The sequence below is a fragment of the Macadamia integrifolia genome, unplaced genomic scaffold, assembly GCF_013358625.1.
Source record: "Macadamia integrifolia cultivar HAES 741 unplaced genomic scaffold, SCU_Mint_v3 scaffold571, whole genome shotgun sequence".
Classification (NCBI taxonomy): domain Eukaryota; kingdom Viridiplantae; phylum Streptophyta; class Magnoliopsida; order Proteales; family Proteaceae; genus Macadamia; species Macadamia integrifolia.
The window spans coordinates 526,946-532,945 of NW_024870489.1; positions in this window are offsets into that span (position 1 = coordinate 526,946).

A 6,000-nucleotide genomic window follows, 5' to 3' on the forward strand; every position below is an offset into this window, starting at 1 on the left:
CCAGCTCTTCGAATAGATCAAAATGTCATCGATGAACACGATGATAAAGTTGTCTAACATATCATGGAATACTCTATTCACCAACTCCATGAACACTGCAGGGGCATTGGGTAGTCATAATGGCATAACTAGGAACTCATAATGTCCATAACGGGTCCTAAAAGTTGTCTTCCTGATGTCATCCTCTCTGATCTTGAGTTGATGACAACCAGATCTGAGTTCAATTTTAGAGAACGTGGTTGCACCCTGCAATTGATCAAAAGGATCATCGATTCTGGCCAACGGATACCTATTCTTGATAGTCAGTTTATTGAGTTCCCTGTAGTCTATGGACATTCTCATACTCCCATCCTTCTTCTTAGCAAAGAGTATCGGTGCTCCCCATGGGGACACACTAGGTTGGACGAACCCTTTCTCTAATAAATCTTGTAATTGTTCCTTCAACTCCTTCAGTTCTGAAAGTGCCATTCTATATGGAGCTTGTGATACAGGTGCTACCCCAGGAATCAGATCAATAGTGAATTCAGTCTCCCGGTCAGGGGGTAGTCTAGGTAAGTCGTCAGGAAAGATTTCTGAGAATTCTCTCACTACTTCTATTTCATCTATCGACTTGCCCTCCTTAGTTCTGTCAATCACAGATGCCAAATAAGCTCACATCCTTGCTCTAGTAATCTTCTCACTTCAAGTGTAGATATCACTAGTTTCTTGGACTTCTTGACTTTTCTCCCTTTGTAAACAAACTCACCTCCTTCTCGAAGTTTGAATACAATTTTCTTCTCAGAACATAAAACACATGCCCTATAGGCGGATAACCAATCCATACCTAAGATAACATCAAAGCCATGCATCTCCAATTTAATCAAATGAGCAATCATGTCCCGTCCACAGACTTGAATAGGACACGGCTCATAAATCTCCTCTAATCCTACCTCACTCCCAGTCAGTGTGCTAACTACTAACTTGTGTGCTAACATTTTTGGCTTGATATTCATCTTGGCGACAAAAGTGGGGGATACAAATGAATGTGATGCACCAGTATCAAACAAAACATATGCAGGGGTCATCAATATCAACAAGGTACCTGTGACCACTCCAGGCGATGCCTCCGCTTCCTTAGTAGTTAGTGCAAACACTTTCCCTTGCAGTCTAGCTCCCTATGGTGCCTGAGCCAGACGGGTGGCGGACAATGGCTGCACTGATCTGGAAGGTCCTACATAGGGGTCACCCAGTCTCCTCTATGAGCAATTCCTTGCAAAGTGACCCGTTTGCTGACAGGTAAAACACCTTGAGGGGATCGTCTGAGACTGTGCTGCCACAGGTCTAGGTGGTGGTGGTGCTTGTCCTGTTTCTGGTCTTCTATACTGACCTGAGAGTGCACTAGAATATGTCCCCTTACCAAACCTGCTAGGTGCCACTGTCCTCTTCCCTACTTGGTTCCAAAGTTGGTGGCCGACCCATAGTAGATGTAGTAGCACTGCGTGGCTGTTTAGGCAGCCGTCCCACCTGTGTTTGGGATTTTCTAGGAGCCATGTGAACCTTCCTTTTTACCTTCACTGGTAGATGCTCACTGGTGGATGGTAATTATTTCACCGGCCAGCCGGTGAACACTTTTACTGTATTTTAAAAGGGCTGACCGAGAACTCCCATTTTCACCATAACCTCTTCCTTTTCTTGCCAAGAATGACCGGAGAGCTCTCCCAAGGTTGGAAGAACATCATTCGATGATTTTTTCCGCCAATCCACACCATATTTCGTGCAAAAGGTAAGGTTTTCCTCCCATTTTGATAGATTTTCTTTTTTGTGAAACCCTAACTAGGGATTTATGTGAAATTTCTTGCATTCTTTCCAAATGTGCCTTTCCTTTTGTATACACTTAATTGGATAAGTATATTTGTTGTGTTTGTATGTAGCCATGAGTTCTAGAAAAGACACACGTAGTCGAAATGCTGTCGGACGAATTCCAGCTCCTCCAGAACCCAACTTTGACAGATTTTGGTTTAACTCTGTGGAAAGTGCATAGAAATGGGGGGTGTTTGGAAGTAAACTTATGGATTCCGGGAAGGCAATATTGCATGGTTAGATGCCTTCCTTTGGTATAGCGAGGCAGTTCCAAGCACTGGGTTGGTCACCCCTCTTGGACCTAGGGGACAGATGTTATCCTCGCTTGATCCAAATGTTCTTTTACAATCTGAGGGGTGAGGAAGTCGAGGAGAATGATTATCGTCTCACGAGCCGAGTTATGGGAGTAGACCTCTCCTTCACCACAGTAGAGTTTGGTGTTATTACTGGGATTTCAAGTGCCGGGGAGAGTGTATATTGTGCTCCTAAGACTAGAAGGGGAGCCTTCATGCCCCAAGATAGTTTAGATGAGATGTGTCGGTAGTTGACTGGAACCACCGGTGGATGGACTAGGTTCAGTCACTTCAGGACCATGCCTAAGGTGCTTTGTAGGGTAGCTCAGTTAAACATATTACCAACTAGAGGTCATTTCAATGAAGTTTCTCTTCTCTAGGCCTATGTTACCCTTTGCTTGTATGTGGGTCTCCAGATCAACCTCCCATACCTATTGATGCAGCATATGGCATACCAGGCCAAGTACCCAAAGGACGGAAATTTACTTTATGAAAATCTTCTTACTAATATTTTCGTACACTTTGGGGTCCCTATGCTAACGAGCCTACAGATGGAGCCAAGAGGTATCCTTTCATTTTACACTCCTTAGTGAAGATGAAGGTTGACCCTAATGATGGTAGTGATACTGAGGGGGTGCCGGTAATGGTCCCTATAGGAGGTGACCAAGATATGGATATGGAAAACGACGAGCAGGCCGAGGAGAGTGAGGAAGATGGGGAGGATAGTGAAGGTGATGGACCTCCACTGCGTCAAGGCCGTAGGGGAACTACCCCACCTCCTCCTTACACTTCATCTCAATATGCCGGTGGTGCTTCTTCTTTGACCGCACCAGGTGATGCAGTGTGTTGGGATCAGGTGATGCAGGCTATGAAAATAGGTTTTCGGGGTCTGAATACCCGTCTGGATAGCATTGATGATAGGGTCAGTCATCTGGAGGTATGGACCCGTAGGTGGGACACTTACTTCGGGCTAGTAGATACTACTCCAGTTTCTTCGGTACCACCCAGTGATCCACACCAGCAGTAGTTTTTCCTAGGTCCTCCAATCTTTCAGTCTTGTTCTTAGGATTGTGATCCTTTTATGTTTTACTTGTGTTATTAGTGTTATTAACTTGAGAGTTATTCAGCAGGTAGTTATCGTCTATGTAATTTGCTCCTAGTTAAGTCTTGTATTCTCCTCTCTCAAAGTTGTAAGCTGAAATTGTTATTAATGAAATTATCAGTGTTATCAGATTCATTCTTCAACTTGTCTCATATGTGTGAACTATGATTTATGTACTTATCTTTAAGCTTTTATTTATAACCTAATCACCAGTAGTCCTAACATTTCATAAGTTTATAACTTAAAGCAGAGTATCGTGCTCTGATACCACTCGTTGTCACACCCCCACTCCACCCACCTGAAGGCCGGTGACATAGACACGCACACGTGTCCACAATCCAACCAGGATCCACGATGCAATACTTTAAGTTCATAAGATTATGAAATGAATTCTAAAATCACATACTTATAATATAAACAAAATATATCAACTGGTGATTTCTATTGATATTTACCATATTTACACAAAAGAATGTTTTCACATCTTGATTATAATTACAGTTATGCCCCCATAGGGCTACAACTGTTAATTACAAAAAGAATCAAAAATAAAAGATGATACTCCCATCCTCAGCATGCTCCAAATGCACAATCATTGCACACACATCCATCCTCGTGCGCAACCAGCTCCTCATCCCAGAGGTCACCTCCATACAGAGCCGGGACCTCGATCACAGTTTCCAAAGGATTTCCTGAATCAACATCTAAAAAGGGGCAACAATGGGGGGTGAGCTTCCACGAAGCCTAGTGAGGGGTAACACACACAAGCAGTCATGAAAATCCAAGAAAGTGCAATAGTATAAATATTCATGCTCGACCACATTAATATGAATGCAATTATATGAGTGCAATGACATGATCCATTTATTATCAAGCAATTCAAAGCAACAATTTCTAAGTCCAAAGGGGGTATAAGTGCTACCGCAACGTAGATGTTATCCCCAGTCATGAATGTACGTTATCAGTCCCCAAGGATACTAGCTAGTTGCGAGTCAGGAGCGTGCCGATTACGAAACCACATCGTTACCCGACAAACCCCTATTAATAACCCTCCCATAATACCACTACACCGAATCCAACATCGTATGTAGGGTATACCAGTCACCGAATCAAACATCACGCGAGGGTCTATCATGACGCTAGCATCTCTGCATCTCAATCACCAAAAATCATCCCCAACCCCAGACCGTCGGATGAGAGGATTAGCCAATACGTAAACCCCTACAGGCAAGGGTTGTAGCACCAAGGTGGTTATCCTAGCCCAATGCATTCTAATATGCCACAACACAATTCAATCACACTCACACACACCCTGAGCATGCAGTGCCATCGGCACCAACCATTGGCCTCCCTGCAGCCCAGCACACACACTCACTCTGAGCATGCAGTGCCGTCGGCACCAACCATTGGCCACCCTACACCCTAGTCACACAACCACACATGCACACTCACCTTGAGCATACAGTCTGTCGGCACCAATCGTTGGCCACCCTGCACCCCAGTCACACACACACGCACACGTGTATAGTCATAATCCACATCAACACTTTACATAAGGAATAATATAACAATATGCAAAGTGATAAAATTCATCCACATATGCATTATGATGCAAGCATTCCATAAAAACACACAAAATCCCCTCACCTCGTGTTCTAGGTGGCAGTAGATAGTTGACGGTTTCGTGTTGCGTGCTCTCATCACTTCTCAGTTCCACTCCTAGGTTACATAATGTTTTTAGGTTATTCGGTTATTTAAAGAGGAGTGGGACACTAGGACTCGTGCCCCAATAAAAGGATAAAAATTTAGCTTTAAATGGTTCACCGGTGGATAAATCCGAAAGGAATATACATCCTGTAATATTTTCACCGGTGGATGCTTACTAGTGGATGATCATCTGTCGGTGAGTTCACCGATGGACAAATCCGAAAGGAATGCACATCATACAATATTTTCACCGGTGGATGGTCCCTGCCCTCATTGGCTGGTCAGCGACCATCAATCGGTGAAGTTAAAATCAGTGTTTTCTTGCCCAGATCAGCCCTATTGGCCCTGTGGCCTCTGTGTATGGTGGTGGAAATGCGTATTTTTCAGTGGGGTGTCATTTCCCAACTCCATTCCTCCCTTCTCCCTCTTTTGTATAGTTTACAAATTGGGTTTTATGATTTTAGGGTTGGTTTTCATGTAGGGCACACACTTCACTTAGCTTAGATTTAGTGAAATTAGTGAGTGGATCAACATAGGGTTTCAAGATACACCCAATTTTCTCAGTACACAAGTCTAGGTTAAGCTAAATTGAGGAAGACTTAGGTTGAGCTCATAGAATGGTTGTTAATGGCTCATGAAATCACTCTCACACACCATACATAGGTTTAATTTCATTTTCCCCGACTTAGGATTAGGTTACGATGTTAGGTCATAGAGGATTTGCTCAAATTCCCAAATCCTAGGGTTTTGGTTAGGAGTTTCATAGGGATTTATCCTTAGACCCAAGGTTGAGTGAATAACCTTGCCAATGTAGGTCTCTTACTCTAATTTCCTCCTCCTATTATGTAGTCTTTATGGTTGGGTAAGTAGAATTTGGTTGGGTCTCCATTACTTCCAATAAAGAGAGAAATGAGAAGTAGAGAAAGAGAGGGGGAGAGAGAGAGATATTTATGTGTGTGTGTGTGGAGAGATGAGCATATGGGCTTACCTCAAGAATGGAGCCTTAGCCTTCTTCCTTCCTTCCTCCCTTGCTCTCCTTCTCCTTCTTCTTATTCTTCT